Below are 24,583 nucleotides of genomic sequence, written 5' to 3' on the forward strand. Positions count from 1 at the left end.
ACAAATAAATGTTTGTTGTTTAAACTACTAAGTCTATAGCATTTTTATTATGGCAGCCTGAGCAGACTAAGACATGTTTTCTAGCATTCAGTGAAAATTATCAGCGTGGAAAAAGAGAAAAATATAATCCACAGTCAAAAATTTTTTTAAATCAGCTGAAACTGACGCAGAATGGACACAGATGATCAAATTAGCAGAAGAAGGCATTAAAAGAGTTACTACGATTACATTCCACATGTTTAAGAAGCTAGAGTTGAGGGGCACCTGGGTGGCTCATTTGGTTAAGCATCTGCCTTTGGCTCAAGTCATGATCCTGGGGTCCTGGGTCAAGCCTCGTGTAGGGCTCCCTGCTCCGCGGGGAGTCTGCTTCTCCCTCTCTCCCTGCCCCCTGCTCATGTTCTCTCTGTCTCTCAAATAAATAAATAAAAATCTTAAAAAAAAAGCTTGAGGAGAAACTGAATATACAGATATACAGAGTATTTTTAAAAGACCAAAATAGACTCCTATAGGTGAAAACTGTAATGTCTGAGATAAGAAGTAAAATGAATGAGATTAATAGCAGATTATACACTGCAGAAGAAAAGATTAGTGAATTTGGAGACATAGTAAGAAAAACTATACATAATGAAATGCAGAGAGAAAAAGACTGAAATAAACAGAGCATTAGGGAACTTTGGGAAAACTTTAATTGGCTAACTATACATGTAATCAAAGTTCCCAATTATAAGAATAAAAGAATAAGTAAATTTGAGGAAATAATGGGCTAGAATTTTTTTTTCAAATTTGATTAAAGACATAAACCCATACTCTTAGTTTTCTTGGATTGTCATAACAAAATACCACGGATTTGATGGCTTAAAACAGAAGTACTGAATCAAAGTGTTGGCAAGACCATACTCTCTCTGAAGTTTCTAAGGGAGGATCTTCCAAGCCACTTCTAGCTTCTGGTGACTCCAGGCATTTCTTAGCTTATGGCTGCATAATTCTAGTTTCTATTATCATCTTAACACATCTTAGCCTCAGTGGACCCTCATCTCTCTGTGCCTTTCTCTTATAAAGACACTTGTTATTGGATTTAGTACCCACCAAAATAATTGAGGATGATCCCATTTTGAGACCCTTAACTTAATTGCATCTTCATAGACCTTACATGGTCACATTCACAGGTCCTGTACGGTGGATAAAACTTTTGGGGAGCCACCATTCAACTTAACATACCCACAGATCCAAAAAGCTCCACAAATCCCCAACACAAAACATATGAAGAAAACTACACCAACACACATCAAAATCAGATTGCTTAAAAACCAGCGATATATTGTAAGCATCCAGAGGAAAAGATCTATATGATATACATAGAAACAAGGATAAAGATGGTAGCAGAATTCTTGTCAGAAACAATACAAGTTAGAAAATACTGGAGCAACATCTCAAGTATATAGAAAAAAAAATCTGTTTACCTCTAATTATTTACCCAGTGAAACTATTTTCAAAATGAAGATGAAACAAAGAGTTTCAAAGACATAAAAAACTAAGAGAATTCATCATTGGTAGACCTGAACTACAAGAAATGATAAAGGAAGTCCTCAAGAGAAGGAAAACAGTGCCCCTTGGAAACTTGCATGTCCACACAGGAATGAGTACTGGGAATGGTAACTACATGGATATATATAATATGCTATATAATATACATATATTTTTACATAAACTTTTTTATTTTAGAATATCTTTTACAGAAATGTTACAAAGGTAATGCTCGTATTTCTCCTATGCCTCTCACCCTTTACTAACAGTTTCCGTTATACGATGCCATATCTGGTACAGTTAAGGAACCAGTATACTGTTAACTAAACTCTTTATTCCTTTTTCACTAGTTTTTCCCTAATGTCCTTTTTCTGTTCCAGGATTCCAGCCAGGAACTACATATTTAGTTGTCATGGCTCATTAGGTGCCCCTAAACGGTGACAATTTATCTGAATTCTTTGTTTTTGAAGACCTTGGCAGTTTTGAGGAGTGTTAGATATTTTGTATAATTCCCTTCAATTTTATTTTTCTGATATTCTTCTCATGATTAGACTGGAGTTCTGGGTTTTGGGGAAGAAGACTATAGAGGTAAGTCCTGTTTTCATCACATTATGTCAAGAACACATGGTATCCACATGACTTATTGCTGATAATAAGTTTGATCACCTGGACAAGGTAGTGTTTGTCAGGTCCCTGCTTTCCATACTCTTCAGAAGCAGATCACTAAATACAGCCGACAGTTGAGAGGGGATGAGGGGTTACTTAAGCTCCTCTTCTGGAGGGGAAGATAGCTGCGTTAATCATTTGGAATTTTTCTCTAACATTACATATTTTTAATAGGAAAAAAAGTCACAGAACAATGTGTGGTGTGAGTCATTCCATTGGGAACTCCACGAAAGCACAGTACTCTCTTGGCCATTGAATCTCTGATTTCTAGAACAGTGTCTAATACGTAAAGTATGTATTCAGTAACTATATACTGAATGAATCTTGGTGGAAAACAACAAAATACAGAATAATTCCACGTCCTCCTTAGATTCCCTACTATGCTATAATAAGCTATATAACATATAAAGATGGAATGCATTTCCTACAACTGCTAAACAAGATTCTTAAGCAAGTGTCCCAACATATAAGCTAAAAACTGACATCATGAGTGTGAATGTAGAAAAATCCTTTTGAAAAATAAACTTGGGCTTTTCTCTACTCAAATGACAAAGGTTTCACTGAGAATCTCATTTCTCACCTTTAGGAAAAGGCCTCTCCATTGAAGCATGTTTGACATTTTTCTCTCAAGAGAGGGCAAACAACTATCATTTCAAAATTCTGGGCCATCTCTATACGATCTAGGAAAAACAGAGATATAAACAACCTGTTGTGTTTAAGGGTTATAAAAATTAGAAATTGCCTAAACATGCAAGCTGTTGAGGAAAAAAGTTGTAATTAAGCCTTTTTGTTCTTTGAATGTATGAGTCTGTTATCTGCGATCATGCTTCACTGTCCAAGAAATATATAAGGAAGGGATCTTTGGTGCAGAAGATAATTAAGTAATAATAATAGGAAGTTGTTGGAAGTGAAAGGAAGACATTGGTTTTGACTGTTAGGAAAACTGAGATTCGAGCTCTTCCTTCAATATACTTAGGCCTGGGAGGTTCTGGGGAATGGATCTCTGGGAAGGGGCCTAACGCAGAGATCAGAGAAGTGGCCCAGCAAGAGAACTCATCGGAGCACCTGGCTCTGATGGGGACCATGGCATAGGGAATGCAGTTGTGGTGCAGGTAAGCCACCCACCCAACTTCTGGTCATAGCAAGGGATTGAGGTTTTACTTTCTTAAGAACCTGCCAGCTACTCATGGATTATGTGGGAATTACACCTCTGCAATCCTCCTGGCCACTGTGTTTGTGGGTTGACAGTTGTATCTTAATATATTCTTGAAAATACTTGAGGTTAAGCTGTGTGGTGATGCAATCAGTTAACGTGAAGTATCCTAGGTAAGCATCTGCATGCTAGAAGTAGCTAAAGCAAAAGCTGCAAATATCATTGAGTCAGCACTTGAGATACATAGTTAAGGAGAGTAATACTAGAAATAACTTTTCAGTTGTGAAGTGAATGTTGGTTAATGTCTGCAGTTAGCTAGACCTAATATACCAGCATCTGAGTCTTTGTAACTAGGTTATATGAATCTGGTCAAATAGGAATCTTCTCTGAAGATTCCTCAGTGTCAAAACTCTGTTCTGCCCTGTTTTACCCACTTCATAGAGGATTCTGTCTCCTGACCTAATTTGAAGGCAATATTATTCTTCAGTATAATTTTACATCTGCCCTTGAGCAGTTATTTCACAGAAGGAATTTATAAGGGGACAGGGAGTAGGGACTACAATGAGTTTATTTACAGATTATGTATTTTTTGTGCCTGTAGAGTAAAATGTCTCCAGGTGTAGAAAATCGAACTTGAACTTGTTTTCACTCTAACATTCTACCTGCTGGTGAGGTTGTGGGGGTATTCCCGACAGCCACTGAGAGCTGCCTACTGTAGATTCTCCATAGAGAATCTGATTCTGAGAAAAGCTAAATTGGCATAGGTCAAGTCACTAACAGTGGATGTGAGCTCCAGATTCCGGAAAGAAGCTGTGACACATTGGTTTATCCTGAAAGGGTCAGGAAACAGGAGAGAGAACTCTGTAGCTGAACTTGGAAAACTCTATGAAAAATAGTCCTGAGTGTGATTATTCATGGTGGATGAGGAAATGAATAAACAGGTAAGGTCTTTCACTTTAGGTGCTTATATATATTTTGTACAGCAAATATATATATTTTTTAGAATATGTGTGTCAGTGTGTGTCTATGGGTGTGTTAATTTGCATGCAAATCTATGAATAAATTTGGAGCATATTAATTTTAGTTTAGAGTGTGATTTTTCTTTTAGTTGGAATTGGAGTGGGTAACTGATTTACTTACTTGGAAAGATTTTGTCTGCAGGTGTGAATTGTTGTTAGAAAAGAAAAAAAAGAAGTCACCTTTCCTTTGTCAAATATGTGCCAGTGAATTCTTTTTCAAGTTTAAATCTATATCAAGTGATTTCTCTTACAGAAAAGGTGTTACAAAGCCATGCATTGCATTGTACAATATCTGTCTGCTTTTTTGACACTGAATACATAGGCAATATTTTAATTTCTTTTTTCCCTCTTATTAGACCTGAATAAAGACACTCTGCATTAATGATTTAGAAGTTCTCTGTGCTTATAGAACAAGTAAAATTAAAATTCTCTTGTTTAAGGAACAACAATATTTCCAGGAAATATTTTCTGAGTGTCTACTATATGAATACATATTGTGTGTTAGAAACAACTTAATTATTTGCAATATAATTTAACAAATGACTCTTCCCTGTGACAACATCTGAGGATGGAACAAAAACTTATTTTTTTCCCCAAAATGAAAAGAAGTCTTCAGTTTCTTCTTGACTCTTGCTCTTGATCTTCTCATTTGGTACCTTTCTTCTGGTTGCAGTGCCTCACAGTTTTCTCTGCTAGTGCTTCAGATTATTTTGTATTCATGTTGTATTCATGACCAGAGAGGTACCCATTGTATTACAGGTGGTGCCACTTCTCTAACTATGTGACCTTGGTTGGGCAAGTTACCTCACTTAAGAGCCAGTGATCTCTGTGGCAAAGAGATAATATGTACCTCTTATGTTTATTGGGAAAGATTTAAGAAAGATTTAAGGGAAACTGCATATAAAGCTCTTAGTATAGAATATACTCTCAGTAAATGTTAGGGGCTTTCCCTGTGGAGATATATACACATACATATGTATTCTTTACCTTACCATCGTCATCATCACCATCATTATACTTCTTAATCTATATGGAGAGACTTTACTTTTTTTTTTAAAGATGGTATTTATTTCTTTTGAGAGAGAGCATGAGCGGACAGGAGCAGAGGGGGAGAGGGAAAGAATGTGAAGCAGACTCCACATTGAGTGTGGACCCCCACATGGAGCTCGATCCCAGATCCTGTGACCACTGTGGGATTGTGACCTGAGTCAGTTGCTTAACCGACTGCGGCACCCAGGCAGCCCACATGGCTTTATTTTTTAACATTTTTGTTATATATATATATATATATATATATATATATATATATATATATATATATAGCATTTAAATAATATTCAAATAAAATGATTTTTGTTTGCTTAGAACTGCTTTAATTTTAAAGTGGGATTACTTCATATACAGAATAAAGAACTCTTCCAAATCAATAAGGACAAACATTCCGGTAGAAAAGCAATTACAATTCACATAGACATGTCACAAGACAGGTTATCCAAATGGCCAGTAAATGTGAAAAGGGCTCAAACTAATTAGTAATTAGGGAAATGCAAAATGAAACCGTAATGAGATTTCAGTGCACACCGGCCATAATAACCAAAATAAAAATTACTGACAATTCCTAGTGTTGTCAAGAATGTGGGGAGACTGAAACACTTGTACAGGGCTTTGGGAGTGCCTATTTGTGAAACCACTTTGGAAAACTTTGAGGCATTTTGGCTCAACCCTGAACATTTACCTATTTTAGAATTCCTAGTTATATACCCAACAGATATGTATGAATACATGCATTATAGGACATACACAGAAGTGTTTATAACAGCACTATTTGCAACAGTTAAAAACCAGAAACTACCCAAATGTTCATAAGCAGATAGAATGGATAAATACTTTTTGGTGTACTCATGAAATTGAATACTATACAGCAATGAAAAAAAAAATTACTGTCGTAAGCAACATCATGGATTAATCTCACAATCCTAATCATGATAGTATAATAAGATAAGCCGGGCACAAAAGAATGCATACAATGTGAATCTATTATATAAATTCAGAACCCAACAAAAAATAACCTATGGCGATAGGAATCAGAACCTCTGTGAAGGGGATTAGGACATAGGAGGGAGCGTAATGGATACTTCAGGGAATGCTGGTAATATACTATTTTTTGCTTTGAGTGGGAATTATATGAGTATGTTTAACTTTAGAATTAGGAGAGCTCTATATTTTTGTATATACTTTTATATAATTTTGTATTTACTTAAATACTTTTCTGTATTATATTTCAATTTAAAAATTTAGAAATAAAGTATATGGAGCTACCTCGGACTAATGTGATGCACTAAATTTTAGGAATAATCAGTCTGTGGGTTTTCTGTTTGTTTATGCATGTGGGGCGATGAGTCTGAGAGTAGGGGATTGGGGATGGTAGTTAGCATTGACTTGGCAAAAGTGGAGGAAATGGTAACTATTATTACATGCAATATTTTTCTGGATTCTAAATTGAATTTGCAAATCCCTTTCTGACATTAACAGAGATTTGTTGGATGGAGTGTTGCCTTTTGCTTGTTGGTATAATTTGAGGTTTTGCATAAAAAGCTTAGAGCTAGCTTCTGGATTTTCCATGATCAGAAGAGAGAAACTCTTTCAAGATCCTGATTTCTACATGTTCGTGTTTGATCTGTGAGGAGGCAGGCCCCTAAGTTTAGCTGCCTTGAGTGTTGTTTGAATAAAGAGCTCTCCTTGAAGTAGACTCCTCGCTGATGGTCTCTGACCTGTGACACTCAGGCTGTCCTCACCTCCAGCTTTGTCTGGTTCTAATGTTCTTATATAAAGGTGGCTAGAAGGAAGTTAGTTGTTAGTTTCTGCCAGTTGAAATATGTGATTAATAATTATAATTCCTAACATTTATTCAGCTCTTACCATATGTCAGTCCTCAGGAGTATCCTGCTTCTCTTGACTTTGTTGTTTCATGTACTGTGTTCTTCCTCTGTTTCAAATCACTAGTGATTGTGTTGAATCTGTCTCTGAAACATACCCTCACAGCCAGTTATCTCATTACTAGTGCTGCCACCCTGGGATAGGCCTCTTGGTCTCTTGCTGGACCTACTGTAGTAACCTTGGTGCTGGATTCTGTTGCTTATCCATCCAGGGTACAGAGTTCAGGTTCTTGACATCACAGAGCCTGCAGGTCCCCCTGTGGACTGCATGGTTTCTTTTCTTTTTAAAGGATTATTTATTTATTTGAGAGAGAGAGAGAGGGAGAGAGAGCAGGAGAAGGGGCAGAAGGAGAAAGAATCCTTGAGCAGACTCCTGGCTGAAAAGTGAGCCAGACACAGGGCTCCATCCCAGGACCCTGAGATCATGACCTGAACTGAAGGCAGACACTTAACCAACTGAGCCACCCAGGTGGTGTTTCAACATGGTTTCAACTCTGACTCATTGCTGAGGCTTTGGGTGCCCTCTATTTCTGGCATTTTCAGGTTTCCTTTCATTAGCTTAGCGTGTGTGTGTGTGTTTAAATCACATTTTGTTCCTCATTTAAAAACTCAAGACAGGATGGGGCGCCTTGGTGGCTCAGTCAGTTAAGTGGCTGCCTCGGCTCATGTCACGATCCCACGACTCTGGGATAGAGCCCCGCGGTCAGGCTCCCTGCTCAGTGGGGAGCCTGCTTCTCCCTCTGCTCCTCACCTTGCTCACTCTCCCTCACTCTCTCTCATGCACTCTCTCAAATAAATAAATAAATAATTTTTAAAAAATTAAAAAAATAAACTTAAGACAGGAGGAAGAATTCCTCCATCTTCTCAGTGTGACATCTTGACTGGAAGTTTCTAAATGTATTATGCTGGCAAGGGCACAAGACTAAGGAACAATTCAATTTTAACATTTACTGATACCATTCTAGTTCACACTGCACTTTCTCATATATTCTCATCTCTCTCAGATATTCTCATTTAATATTCATTACATTCCATGTTTTACAAGGATATGATTCATTTTTTACCTGTAGATAAAAATATGTATATTTTTAAAGATTTTATTTATTCATTTGAGAGAGAGACAGAGCACAAGCAGAAGGGAGAGGGAGAAGCAGTCTCCCGGCTGAGCTGGGAGCATGATGTGGGTCTGGATCCCAGGACCCTGAGATCATGACCTTAGCTGAAGGCAGATGCTTAACCATCTGAGCCACCCAGGCACTCCTAGATAAAAATATTTTTAAAAAACTTTTGAAAAATGAATCTGAACAGTTTAACTTGTTTAAGGTTAAATTAATTTTTAAAAATAGTGATTTTACTTATGTTAACATGTTCTTTTTTCAATTAACATATAATGTATTATTTGTTTCAGGGGTACAGGTCTGTGATTCATCAGTCTTACACAACACATACCCTCCCCAGTGTCCATCACCCAGCCACCCCATCCCTCCCAAACGCCTCCCCTCCAGCAACCCTCAGTTTGTTTCCTGAGATAAAGAGTCTCTTATGGTTTGTCTCCCTCTCTGGTTTCGTCTTGTTTCATTTTTTCCTCTCTTCCCCTATGATCCTCTGCCTTGTTTCTTAAATTCCACATATTAATGAGATCATATGATAACTGTCTTTCTCTGACTGACTTATTTCGCTTAGCATAATACCCTCTGGTTCCATCCACGTCGTTGCAAATGGCAAGATTTCCACAGCAGCATAGGAAGTAAAAGAAGGTGTAAAGAAAGTCACCCTAAATCTCAGCTCTTAGAAGTAAGTATTATCAATTTTAGATGGACATTTTTTAGGCTTCACCCATAGACTCATAGACTTTCATTTACAAACTTCACACATGGATAAAAAGAGAGATTAATGGATAATCAAAACTGAGATTTTGGCATTTTGCTCTGCATGTTCTTTTAAACAAAATAGTATTGAAATTAATTTAACATATGAAAATAATTAGATATGAAAATGTAAGAATTAATGAACTTAATATGAAACACCTAAATTTTCCTCTGTGTTAAAAAAATTATAAATACAGAAATTAGTTTTTAAGGTCAACACAATTTACCTTAAATGTGGTGTAATTTAACTCCCCCTATCAATAAACTGAGACATTTTCAAATATTTGTATTTCCATTTCTTTATTTTTTCTTATTTTTAACTTGAGATTTATAATGTTAATATTCTAAAGTATTATTCCTTTATCATATCAATATTCTAAAGCCCTACAATTTTGTAATACCTTCTCCAATTTAAATTTTATTTTGATTCAACTCTAAGTTGTTTGGTTTCATTTAAAAGATCATTTTAGGTGTGCCTGGGTGGCTCAGTCGGTTAAGCAGCTGCCTTCGGCTCAGGTCATGATCCCGGGGTCCTGGGATCGAGCCCCACATCGGTCTCCCTGCTCAGCGGGAAGTCTGCTTCTCCCTCTCCCTCTGCAGCTCCCCCTGCTTGTACTCTCTTGCTTGCACCCTCTGTTTCTCAAATAAATAAATAAAATCTTTAAGAAAAATAAAAGATCATTTTATTTAAAGTATTCAGTGATTAATATAGTTTTTTTTTTGTATATGTGACAATGTCTGCTGGTTTATATACATTTTTTAAGATTTTATTTGTTTGAGAGACAGAGAGAATGAATGAGAGGGAGAGGGAGAAAGAATCTAAAGCAGACTCCACACTGAGCACAGCCCAGTGTGAGACTTGATTCCACAACCATGAGATCATGACCTGACCCGAAACCAAGAGTCAGATGCTTAACCAACTAAGCCACCCAGGCACCCCTGCTGGTAGTTTAACTGGTGTATTAATCAATATAGGCCACCTTCTGCTGCAGTAACAAAGTGTTTTCTATTTGTTGCATCTCTTCTTTGTTCTTTTTTCTGCATATGTACTGAGTATCTTTTATGATTCCATATTACCTCCATTGTTGTATTTTTAGCTAATTTTTGTTGTATTATTTAATAGTTATTTTAGGATTTATAGTATGCATATTTAAATTATCACAGGCTGCTTCGTTTACTGGTATACAACCCCAAGTATAACATAGAAATTTATAGCAGAATATTTCCATTTCTCCCCTTTAGCTTTTATACTATTTTTTTACACATTTTACTTTTAGATGTTATAAACCCCCACAACAAATACATTTATATTGTTTATATGAGTTTTCTATGGCTGCTATAACAAATGATTGCATACTTAATGGTTTTAAACAACACAGATTTATTATGTCATTGTTTGGAGGTCTGGAGTCCAAAATTGGTTTCATTAAGCCAAAACTCAGATACCAGGCAGGGCTGTGTTTCTTCTGAGAACTGTAGGAAAATCTGTTTCCTTTACCAGATTCTAGACACTGATACATTCCTCCTATCATGGTGCCTTTGCAAAGCCAGCGATGGCTGGTCTTGTTCTGTTCTATTGATCTATGTGTCTGTTTTTGTACTAGTACCATACTGTCTTGATGATTACAGCTTTGTAATAGAGCTTGAAGTCCTGGACTGTGATACCACCACCTCTGATTTGCTTTTTCAACATTCCTTTGGCAATTTGGGGTCTATTCTGGTTCCATACACATTTTTTGGATTATTTGTTCCAGCTCTGTGAGAAGAGTTGATGGTATTTTGATAGGGATTGCATTAAATATATAGATTGCTCTAGGTAGCATAGACATTTTAACAATATTTGTTCTTCCAATCCATGAGCATGGAACGTTTTTCCCTTTCTTGTGTCTTCCTCAATTGCATTCATGAGCGTTCTATAGTTTCCAGAGTACAGATCCTTCGCCACTTTGGTTAGGTTTATTCCTAGGTATCTTATGGTTTTGGATACAGTTGTAAATGGGATCAACCCTTTAATTTCTCTTTCTTCTGTCTCATTGTTAGTGTATAGAAATGCAACTGATTTCTGTGTATTGATTTTGTATCCTGCCACGTTGCTGAATTCCTGGATGAGTTCTAGCAATTTTGGGGTGGTGTCATTTTGGTTTTCCATGTAAAGTATCATCATCTGTGAAAAGTTAGAGTTTGACTCCTTCTTTGCAGATTCGGATACCTTTTATTTCTTTTTGTTGGTCTGATTGCTGAGGCTAGGACTTCTAGTGCTATGTTGAACAGCAGTGGTAAGAGTGGACATTCCTGCCATGTTCCTGAACTTAGGGGAAAAGCTCTCAGTTTTTCCCCATTGAGAATGATATCGGCTGTGGGCTTTTCGTATATGGCTTTTACGATATTGAGGTATGTTCCATCTATCCCTACACTGTGAAGAATTTTAATCAAGGAAGAATGCTGTACTTTGGCAAATGTTTTTCTGCATCTGTTGAGAGGATCATACAGTTCTTGTCCTTTCTTTTATTAATGTGGTGTATCACGTTGATTGATTTGTGGATATTGAACCACTCTTGCAGCCTAGGAATAAATGCCACTTGGTAATGCTGTATAATCCTTTTAAGGTACTGTTGGATCCTATTGGCTAGTATCTTGGTGAGAATTTTGGCATCCATATTCATCAGGGATATTGGTCTATAAATCTCCTTTTTGATGGGGTCTTTGTCTGGTTTTGGGATCAAGGTAATGCTGGCCTCATAAAATGAATTTAGAAATTTTCCTTCCATTTGTATTTTTTGGAACAGTTTCAGAAGAATAGGTATTAATTCCTCTTTAAATATTTGGTAGAATTCCCCTGGGAAACCATTCCACCCTAGACTCTTGTTTGTTGGGAGATTTTTGATCACTGCTTCAATTTCCTTGCTGCTTATGGGTCTGTCAGTTTTTCTGTTTCTTCCTGTTTCAGTTTTGGTAGTTCATACGTCTCTAGGAATGCATCCATTTCTTCCAGATTGCCTAATTTGTTGGCATATAGTTGCTCATAATACGTTCTTATAATTGTATTTCTTTGGTGTTGTTTGTGATCTCTCCTCTTTCATTCATGATTTTTTTTGGGTCCTTCCTCTTTTCTTTTTGATAAGTCTGGCCAGGGGTTTATCAATCTTGTTAATTCTTTCAAAGAACCAGCTCCTAGTTGGTCAATCTGTTTTACTGTTCTTTTGGTTTCTATTTCATTGATTTCTACTCTAATCTTTATTAATTCTCTTCTCCTGCTGGGTTTAGGTTTTAGTTGATATTCTTTCTCCAGATCCTTTAGATTTAAGGTTAGGTTGTGTATTTGAGACCTTTCTTATTTCTTGAGAAAAGCTTGCATTACTATATACTTCCCTCTTAGGACCGCCTTTGCTGCATCGCCAAGGATTTGAGCAGTTGTGTTTTCATTCATTCATTCATTCATTCATTCATTCATTCATTCATCGACCCTCCTACCCCAAATGAATGCCTATATTAACAGCTCTCTCTTCAAGATTCCAGAACTTCCTGAAAAAAAAAAAAAAGATCAGTTTTCACTTCTAGAAGTTTGATATGGGTCTTTTATTTTAATCTTCCATGTCTATATTTAATATGACCTGTGTGTCCTCTAACTTCTTGAATTTATCAAATAGTTATAATAACCACTTTAATGTCTTTGTGTACTAATTCTATCATATGTATCATTTCATTATTTTGATTAATTGAGTTTTCCTGTGTTATGGATTATAGATAACTGGTTCTTTGGCCATCTAATAATTTTATTAGATTTTAGACATCATCAGTTTAATGTTATTGGGTTTTATTTTTGCACTCCTATAAATATTTCTGAGCTTTGTTCTGGAACACGGTTAAGTTACTTGGAATTAGTTTGAATCTTCAGGTATTACTTTTAAGCCTTGCTAAGTGGTAGCATAATATTAGGGCTAGTTTTTTCATTCTACTAAGACACAAATCTTCTGAGTATTTTACCAATGCCCAGTGAGTAATGAGGTTCTTTATTCAGGCTGGTGAGCAGCTGAAGTCTTGACTGGAGCCATGGAATCAGCTTCCAAACTCATTTAAATGGTTGTTGGCAGGAGGCTTCAGTTTCTTTCTGGCTGTTGGCCAGAGACTTCAGTTTCTCTCAGCATGGACATCTTCACAGTACTGATAGAGTGATGTCACTTTATGGCAAATAGTTTTCTCTAAATGATTATCTGAAAGAGAGTAATATGCAAGTTTTGAAGCGTCTCTGATCTATACTGGGAGTCATGCTTCCTCATTTCTGTCGGAGTCTATGAAAAGTAAGCATTATATGTAGCTCATATTCAAGGGAGAGGGAATTAGGTTCTAACAAAGGGAGGAAAATCAAATAATTAGTATACATAATTTACAACCACCATAGCCTTCTGACCTTCAATTATTTACATTCTTTCCACATGTGAAATGCACTTAGCTTCCATAAGACCACCCAGTTTTCATCTCGAAGTCCAGGATGGTGACACCTAAATTAGATCCAAAAGATGAGTCCCCCTTGGATGTAATAGCTAAGTAATTTCTCAAGGTTAGCTTCTTTTGATCTGAAGATCTGTAAAATAACAAGAATAATGTGCCCCCAATATACATACAGTTAATGAGACTCAGGCATAAGATAACTGCTTCAGGGAGAAGAGAACTAAGCTCTACCAAAGGAAGGAACATCTAAGAATTTATGGACATATTTTCAAACTACCACACCCCTGAAAATAATTATTTTTTTATTTTTCTAATCATTTTTGCTTACTGTTTTATTTACCTTGGAGTCTATAAAGATAGAAATGATAAGCCCTTTGGAAAGTCCCACATCTAATAAAATGTGTTCTTAAGTTGGGGATTTTACTTTTGAGATTATTTCTTAGACTTAAGAATTTACCTCTGCATGCTCCTTTCTTATTCCTATATATTTTTTTCCTCTCAAAACTGGGTTCTTAAGAATACCAAGATATTTGTCAGTTTACTTCCTTTTCCTGCCATTATTCCTGTGAATAGGGTTTAACATAGTAGACCCTACTTAAATACACTAGCACCTCTGTTTCTCCCTTGTGGCCACCCCAGTTCAAAGAATATGTTATGAGGTTGTGCTTCCTTTTTAGACAGTTTTGTCAGTGAGTTTTGTCTGAATCTAAATTGATTTTTCTATTTTGCTATGTATTGGAAGCAGGAGACTCTGTGATTTGATTTGACTTGTCTTTGCTAAGGAAGGAAGGATTTCATGGATCTTACTGAAAGGACATGGACCTGGATCAGGACCTACACTTTTTTTGTGACCCCATTTTGGTGCTCTCTGTCTTCTACTGACAGCATATTCCCTGGAAGATGGAATCCTTTTATTCAAAAACATATTGATAAAATGGAAAAAATGTATGGATTAAAAGCTGTAAAATTCAGTAGGAACAAGGTGTTATAACTTCCATATTATTTATTTATATATCTTCACTTATTTATATACCTATTTCAGTATATAGTATTCTAAGCTTTTTGCCCAATTTGATGTTTATTTTAATGTTGAATGACAGTGAATTGCAGTTGCTACATATACCATTCACTTCAAAATACTTCTAATTTTATGCTTGCTTAGGAAGTATCAGATATGTTTGATCAGAAGTCAAAGACACCTGAATTTTTCTCATATTTTCATCACTCAAAGTCATTAATGAGAATGCTGCCTTTAGATTCTATTTTTAAACTATATGGATGGTATTCAAGCCCATGTTTTTTCTGAGTTGTAACATATTTTAATTTCTTTGTTTCTAATGGCTAGATCACATTTATCTTATTCTTATATCCATGATATAAAGTGGATGAAAATCAGGACCATAATTCAGATGGCAAATTATAGCCAGTAATATCGATATTAACTTAATATTTTTCTTTATAGTTTTCATAGTTGTCTTTTAAGATTCAGTCTCTTATATGACCATCATAAAACAGAATTTTTCTCTTTTGTAGGAAGACTCACTAAGGTTTATAGAGGTTTCAGTGCACTCAATGCCAAACAACCTGTTCAAAGTCATGTTAGGTCAGGAACTGAGATATTGTGACTTCTAAACCAGCTTCTGCTTCCCAGAATTCACCACATATTGCACATCAGCCCATATCAATATTTTTTCATAATTAGCCATGTTAATATTTATATATTTTCTAAGAGGCTGAGATGAATTTTTTTCTAATTTTTTCTTAATTATGCTGAACTTTGATTCTGAGAACCAGTGACATCAATGGAGAACAAGATTTGTATCTCTTGCTAGTTACAGATTTTAAAAATCTTTTTGACGAGGACTTGATATCTCCCATGACTGATATCAGATTGGAATAAGATAGAAGACTGAAGAAGAAATATTTTTCATCCAGTGACATGTGAATATCTTGACAGAATAATAACTATTACCTGATTTCAGTCGGTTGCTCCCAACAATGGAATAGGCTATATTTTTAGATATCACTTTTACTTACATTGTTGCCTGAAATGCAGAAAGGATAGGCGTGGAAACTGAGCACGAATACCAGATTTAAACATACAACACTCCCCAAAATTGTACAACATATTTTTTTGCATCAGGCTACCACCTGGTAATACCATGGAATCATTCTTATAGTTAAGAATGAAACTATATATATATATATATACACACATATATATATATATATATATATAAAATGTTAGATGGGAAGATGATACTTTATATAAATTCGATTTGAAAACAAATAATGTTTAAAGGATTTATTTTATTTTATTTTTTATTTTTTTTATTTTCAGTTAGCCAGTACATCATTGGTTTTTGATGTAGTGTTCAATGATTCATTAGTTGCATAAATGCCCAGTGCTCATTAATTACATCATATGCCCTCCTTAATACCCATCACGTGGCTACTCCATCCCCCCACTGCCCTCCCTTCTGTAACCCTCAGTTGTTTCCCAGAGTCCAGAATCTCATGATTTGTCTCCCTCTCTGATTTCTTCCCCTTCAGTTTTATTTTAAACCAGTGTGAAGTTGAGGCTTTGGAAGAGAGGTGAGATAGAGAAAATGTTTCTTTTAAATAGAAGATACTATATAATGGGAGTATTTGATACCTCTGCTTTGTCTCAAGATGGGATAAGAAAGATTGGATTTATAATGGGTTTAAGGTATTGAACATTAGGCCACACTGTGATTCCCAAGAAGAAGGGACATAAGATAGCAACTCTTTAAGACTGGAAACAGTGGGAGGGGTCTTAAACAGCAACCTGCATTCTCAAGGATTTGATAAGACAGAAGCAATCTTTGTAGAAGCAGAAGCTCCTTGACAATTCGAATAAGGATATCTAATTCAGAGTTTAAAACTGTTCCATAAAGAAAACTCTAAGCCTAGGTGCAAAAAAAATAAAGTAAAATAAATCTGTCTTTATTTGAAGATCATAAAATTGTCTAAACTTCTAAAGAATCTCTACAAAAAGTTCCAGAAACAATTAGTTTAAGGTCAATATGTCAATCGTCTTTCTGTAGACTAGGAATAAACAAATGAAAATTGAAATGTATAAAGCAATACCATTTACATTAATATAAAATATAAAAAATTGGGGCACCTGGGTGGCTCAGTTGGAGTGTCTGACACTTGGTTTCAGCTCAGGTCGTGATATCAGGGTCTGGAGATTGATCTGGGGGTTCAGGTTTCATGCTGCATGCTCAGTGGGGAGTCTACTGGAGTTTCTCTCTCTCCTTCTCCTTCTGACCCTCCCCCAACTCTCACCAGCACATGGGCGCTCTCTCTAATATAAATAAATATTTTAAAATAAATAAGAAAATAGAAAATATTTAGGAATGAATTTAAAAAATATTCGGAAGACCTATACTCTAAACCCTACAATATTTTTCTTTTTAGGGATTCACAAATTGTTTTAAATGTATATGGAAGCACAGAGGAATTAGCATAGTCTAGAAAGAATGGTCTCTTCACCAAACGTGCCAGGATAATTAGATACCTATATTCAGAAATAAAAGAAAAAGGAAGAAAGAAAAAAAAAGAACTTCCATCTATACCTCATAACATATGCAAAAACTAACTGAAAATGGATTGCAGCTTTAATAGAAAACCTAAAACTATACAACGTCTAGTAAAAGAAAATAGGAGAATAAACTTGTGAATTTTTTGTTAGGCAAAGATGTATTAGAGATGACATCATCGTAACAGAACAAAGTGATAAATTGTGTATTACCAAAAAACTTTGCTAATACAGTAAAGAGGCAAGTCACGGACTGTGAGAAAATATTTAAAAACCCACATATTTAAAAATCACTTTTATTTATAGTATATATAGACTTTTCAACTCAGTAACAAAACAAAGAACTCAATAAAAATGAGGGAAATTGAACAGAAACTTCACTAAAGCTATACAGATGGCAAACACACACACACAAAATTGTTAAACATTGTTGGTCACTAGGGAAATACAAATTAAAACTACAGTGAAATACCACTGCACACGTATTACACTGGCTAAAATGGAAAAGACTGATCATACCAAATTTTGGCAAAGATATGGAAAAATTAGACATCTCATACACTACTGATAAGAGTGTAAACTGTGACAATCACAGGACAATAGTTTGTTAGTCTCTGAAATGTTTTAAATGCTAACCATACATCTACCATATGATGCAGATATGGTACCCTTAGGCATTTTCCCAAGAGAAAAGAAGCATATGTACATACAAAAATTTGCACATAAGTCTTCATAGAATTTTAAAACTGGAAAAAAATCTACATACCTATCAACACATGATAAACTGTGGTATGGCATACAATGGAATACTACACAGCAATGGAAAGGAATATGTTGGTACATATTATTACAGTATTGATGAATAGCAAAATAATTATCATGAGGAAAAGAAGCAAAACAAAACACGTATGTATAAAATGCTAGGAAATACAAACATATTATGACAGAAATCATATGAGTAGTTGCTAAAGCAGAGAGAGGAGGAAGCAGAAGCAAGAGGGGGCAGGAGTGAAGGATTAGGTTGAATGTAGTGCCAATTTCCCAAGTGTATGCATACATGAAAACATCAAATTACAGTATGTACAGTTTTTTTATATCAATTATACGAAATAAAACTTAAAAATATTTAAATCCAAATGGAGGGAAAAATATAAAACAGATGGGTCAAATAGAAAACAAATAGTGAGATGGTAGATAAAACTGTCATAAACCATAGTAAAAGTAAGGGGCAACTGGGTGGCTCAGTCGGTTTAGTGTCTGACTTTGGCTCAGGTCATGATCTCAGGGTCCAGGGATCAGGCCCTGCTTTGGCCCCACATGGGGCCCTGCATCCAGCCTGCAGCACCTACTCATGCCGTGCTCCCTGGGGAGTCTGCTTCTCCCTCTCCATCTGCTCCTCCTCACCTTGTGCATTCTCTCTCTCTTTTTCTAAAATAAATAAGACCATAAAAATTAAAAAAATTAAAAATTTTAAAAAACATAGTAAAAATAAATAGTCTAAGCAGATTTTAACATTGAATGCAAACCAAACAGAATTATTTATTGCTTATAAAATTCATATTGTCAATATAAGGCTACAAAGAAATTGAAAGTAAAGGGAAGAAAGAAACTATGCCATTCATATATTAACCCAAAGAAGGCAGGTTTAGCTATCCTACAGGACCAACAAAGTGGACTTTAAAGAAAGAATTATTGGTAGATAAAGAAGGAAATTTCATAATGATTGAGGCATCATTCCAATGCAATGATATTACAACCATAAAATCATTAATGTGTATGCATCCAATAACATAGATTTAAGATATATTAACCAAACTAATAGAATTAAAAGAGAAGAATAATCAAGGATGCAATCGTAATGGGAAGCACTAACTCAACTTTTTCAAAAGCTAATATAAAATGTAGACTAAAAACCCAGTAAAATAGGGAATATCTGAAAACACAATAATGAAAACATGTATATGCAGTTGACAAGGATAGAATATTATATCCAACAATAGAAGAATTTACAATCTCTTCAGATGTCCATGGGATTTTTAGCAAAATTGGCCATAACCTGTACCAAAAGGAAAGCCTCAATGTTTTTCAGATACATATTATTTAATGAATACTCTCTGATCTAATGGAATTAACCTAGAAATCAATAGGAAGTGGATAAATAAAGAAAATTCAGGGGCTGGAGTATATTTTAAAATAATCCATGGATCAAAAAGTCAAAACAGAACTAGAAAATATTTAAAATTCAATGGTAATATGTGGGCTGAATTAAAAGCAGTAGTAAATAGAAATGCATAGCCTTATTTGTATATGTGAGAAAAGAAGAAAGGCTGAACAATCAATGATGTAAGTTCTATCTTAGGAACCAAAAGGAAAGAAACAAAGAACAATAATGGAAAGCAAAGCAAACCTAAGGAAAATAGAAGAAAGGAATAATATAAAGATAAAAGTAACAATTCAATGAAATGAAATGGAAAATAAAGATTTATTTTTTTTAAGATTTTATTTATTTATTTGAGAGAGAGAGAATGAGAGATAGAGAGCACGAGAGGGAAGAGGGTCAGAGGGAGAAGCAGACTCCCTGCTGAGCAGGAAGCCCGATGTGGGACTCGATCCCGGGACTCCAGGATCATGACCTGAGCCGAAGGCAGTCGCTTAACCAACTGAGCCACACAGGCGCCCCTGGAAAATAAAGATTTAAAAGTTTGCTTAACTTCAGCAAGAAAGATCCAAGAAAAAGAGAAATCATAAATTACCAATATCAGGAATTTTTTAAAAAGAGACATATCAATAGTCCTGTCAATATCAAAAAGATAGTAGGGGGAATTATGAAAAAAAGCCATAATTTGGAAGGAATGGATAAATTTCTTGGAGAGGGACTTAGCAAAACTGACAAAAAAATAAATACCTGAAATGGTCTATTATTTGTTAAAGAAGTTGGGTGCCTTCTTTAATTCATTTCACGAAGAAAATATCAGATACTGAAGGCTTCACCAGTGTATTCTTTCAAATATTTAAAGAAATATTCAAATCTTACATTCTTTACTTGAAAATCAGGAACATTTTCTGACCCTTTATAAGGTCAGCATGAACTGATTCCAAAGTCCGTCAAAGAAAATACCAAATAAAATTGAAAATTTCAAAATAATATTTCTTATAAAAGATATAAAAATCCTTAGTAATGTAATTCAAATCATTACCAAATAGGATTTTTATTTCAGGCAAAGATAGTTAAATTTTCAGTAGTCAAGTGGTATTAAGTACACATTATGAGGGGAAAAAAATAACTATTTCAATAGGAGCAGAAAAACTACTTGACAAAAGTCAGCACATCTTCATGATAAAATTTAGTAATTAGGAATAGAACGTAACTTCATTAATCTGATAAATTGTAGCTATAAAAAACCTACAGCAAACATTGAATTCAGTGGGGCGCCTGGGTGGCTCAGTTGGTTAAGCGACTGCCTTCAGCTCAGGTCATGATCCTGGGCTCCTGGGATTGAGTCCCGCTTTGGGCTCCCTGCTCAGCAGGGAGTCTGTTCTCCCTCTGACCCTACCCCCTCTCATGCTCTCTCTATCTCATTCTCTCTCAAATAAATAAATAAAATCTTAAAAAAAAAACAAACATTGAATTCAGTGGTTAAAACTGAAAACTATTTCTTGGCAATTGAGAATGAGAAAAGAAAAGACAGGAGGAAGATGAAAGGATGTTATAATTAATAGATGACATGATTATGTGTGTGGAAAAATGCAAAAGAACCTATAAATGAATATCTTTAAAATGTAAGTTTAGCAATATTGCTGCACACAAGTCCCTGTACAAAGTTCTGTTATTTTTCTATTTGCTGTCAATAATCAAATTTTTAAAAAATGCAATACTGTATACAAAACATAAAATATATATGGATAAGTCTAGTGGACATAAAAACACAAAATAATTATGAGATAAATTGAAGAGAACTTAAATAAAGGATATACAATTTTATTGTTATGTACTTTTCATGGATAGGAAGACTCAGTACTGTAGAGATGTCAATTCCCACAAATTTGGTGACATGCCAAAAAGAATTTTGGGAGGACTGTGTGAAAAATAAGCTGACTATAAAATTTATTATGGAAATAAAAATTGTAAAAAATATTCAAGACAATATTGAAGAATATGACAAAATTGGTGAACTTACTTTGTCAGACATTAAAATCTTTGATAAATCTACATGAAATCACACAGTGGGGTATTGGTCAAATGGACAGCACTGGAATGGGAAGTAAAGTTCCAGACATAAATCTACAAATATAAGGCTACTAAATTGATGACAATTACTTTGTTACACAACAATGGGGAAGAGATGGTGTTTTCTTTTTTCTTTTTTTTTTTTAAAGATTTTATTTATTTATTTGAGAAAGAGAGAATGAGAGATAGCACAAGAGGGAAGAGGGTCAGAGGGAGAAGCAGACTCCCCGCCAAGCAGGGAGCCCAATGCGGGACTCGATCACGGGACTCCAGGATCATGACCTGAGCTGAAAGCAGTCGCTTAACCAACTGAGCCACCCAGGCGCCCAAGAGATGGTGTTTTGAATAAATGATGCTAGGTCAATTGGATGATCATATGGGAAAAAGTAAATATCCCTACATGGTATCACATGCAGAAATAAATTCCAAATGAATTGCAGAATGAATGATGAAAAGGTAAAGCTCATTCTTTACTTTTTTTTCAATGATGAAAGGTAAAACTCATTCTCTCACTAGACATTTTATGTTTAGAATACTGCAAGATCTTACTTTTTGAAGCAGTCACCTTTTCCTGTTTCTTTCATTCCTCTGCCTAGTACCTCGAATTAATTAATTAGCTTATACTATGTGCTAGGCACTGTGCTGAGGGCTTTACATAGATCAACTTAATAATCACAACAGCCCTATGAAATATACACGTGATTCCTATTATACAGATGAGGAAACTGAGACAAAGGTAGGTTAATAAAATTAATTCATTCACTTATTTCAACTTGTTTCTTTCTTTCTTTTTTTTCCTGGCACCAGAGTTTAGGACTTTTAATTTGTCCCAAAGTTGCTGAAGCAAAAATCATGATAAAACATTCTGCTTTGTTTCTTTAATGTTTTAAGATAGAATTTTAACCAAGGAATCAGAAATGCCAAATCCCAAACCTACACTGCTCCCTTTTTCTGTGTGACACCAGGTTTAAATTATATAATATCTCTAAGCCTCAGTTTTTTCACGTAAAAAAAAAAAAAAAAAGGAAAAAAGATAATATATAGGGCTGGTATTATCTCTAGCAGTTGTGAAGATCAAATGAGACAAACTATATAAAAAAGCTTTAGGAACCTCTAAATTAAAATCTATTCACAATAGAGGACTTGCCCCGGGGAAAAAAACAACACAATGAGAGAGGCACCAAGATGTAGGAGTAAAGAGATCAACATTTGAATCTCATCTCCACCCCTTTCTAGTGATATGATCTTGGTAAATTACCTAAAGTCTCCAGCCCATATCCTCATATATATTGGAGGTAATAGTATTCTGTCAGTATATGCCAGCTATTGTTTCATGGCAGATAATCTTCTAAGTGCTTTACATGTATTAACTCATTTAATCCTCAGGATAACCCTATGGATTAGGTATATGATTCTCATTTTCAGATGACATACTTGAAGCAAGAGAGGTTGAGTGGCTTATCCAAAAGCATACTTCTTTTTTTTTTTTTAATTTTTTTATTGTTATGTTAATCACCATATATTACATCATTAGTTTTTGGTGCAGTGTTCCATGATTCATTGTTTGTTCATAACACCCAGTGCTCCATGCAGAACGTGCCCTCCTCAATACCCATCACCAGGCTAACCCATCCCCCCACCCCCCTCCCCTCCAGAACCCTCAGTTTGTTTTTCAGAGTCCATCATCTCTCATGGTTCTTCTCCCCCTCTGACATATTCCCCTTTTCTTCCTCTCCTGTTATCTTCTTCTTTTTCTTTTTTCTTAAAATATGTTGCGTTATTTGTTTCAGAAGTACAGAACTGTGATTCAACAGTCTTGCACAATTCACAGCGTTCACCGTAGCACATACCCTCCCCAATGTCTATCACCCAGCCACCCCATCCCTCCCACCCCCAACCACTCCAGTAACACTCAGTTTCTTTCCTGAGATTAAGAATTCCTCATATCAGTGAGGTCATGTGATACATGTCTTTCTCTGATTGATTTATTTCACTCAGCATAACACCCTCCAGTTCCATCCACGTCGTTGCAAATGGCAAGATCTCATTCCTTTTGATGGCTGCATAATATTCCATTGTGTATATATACCACACCTTCTTTATCCATTCATCTGTCGATGGGAATCTTGGCTCTTTCCACAGTTTGGCTATGGTGGACATTGCTGCTATAAACATTGGGGTACACGTACCCCTTCGGGTCCCTACAGTTGTATCTTTGTGGTAAATACCCAGTAGTGCAATTGCTGGATCGAACGGTAGCTCTAATTTCAAATGTTTGAGGAACCTCCATACTGTTTTCCAGAGGGGTTGCACCAGCTTGCATTCCCACCAACAGTGTAGGAGGGTTCCCCTTTCTCCACATCCCCGCCAACATCTGTCGTTCCCTGACTTGTTAATTTTAGCCATTCTGACGGGTGTGAGGTGGTATCTCATTGAGGTTTTGATTTGGATTTCCCTGATGCCGAGCGATGTTGAGCACTTTTTCATGTGCCTGTTGGCCATTTGGATGTCTTCTTTGGAGAAATGTCTGTTCATGTCTTCTGCCCATTTCTTGATTGGATTATTTGTTCTTTGGGTGTTGAGTTTGATAAGTTCTTTATAGATTTTGGATACTAGCCCTTTATCTGATATGTCATTTGCAAATATTTTCTCCCATTCTGTCGGTTGTCTTTTGGTTTTGTGGACTGTTTCTTTTGCTGTGCAAAAGCTTTTTATCTTGATGAAATCCCAATAGTTCATTTTTGCCCTGGCTTCCCGTGCCTTTGGCGATGTTTCTAGGAAGAAGTTGCTGCGGCTAAGGTCGAAAAGGTTGCTACCTGTGTTCTCCTTTAGGATTTGGATGGACTCCTGTCTCACGTTTAGGTCTTTCAACCATTTGGAGTCTATTTTTGTGTGTGGTGTAAGGAAATGGTCCAGTTTCATTCTTCTGCATGTGGCTGTCCAATTTTCCCAACACCATTTGTTGAAGAGACTGTCTCTTTTCCATTGGACATTCTTTCCTGGTTTGTCAAAGATAAGTTGACCATAGAGTTGAGGGTCCATTTCTGGGCTCTCGATTCTGTTCCATTGATCTATGTGTCTGTTTTTGTGCCAGTACCATACTGTCTTGATGATGACAGCTTTGTAATAGAGCTGGAAGTACGGAATTGTGATGCCGCCAGCTTTGCTTTTCTTT

This window comes from Eumetopias jubatus, unplaced genomic scaffold (assembly GCF_037043125.1).
Source record: "Eumetopias jubatus isolate StellerSeaLion01/CBP00866 unplaced genomic scaffold, mEumJub1_p1.0 scaffold_3, whole genome shotgun sequence".
NCBI lineage: Eukaryota > Metazoa > Chordata > Mammalia > Carnivora > Otariidae > Eumetopias > Eumetopias jubatus.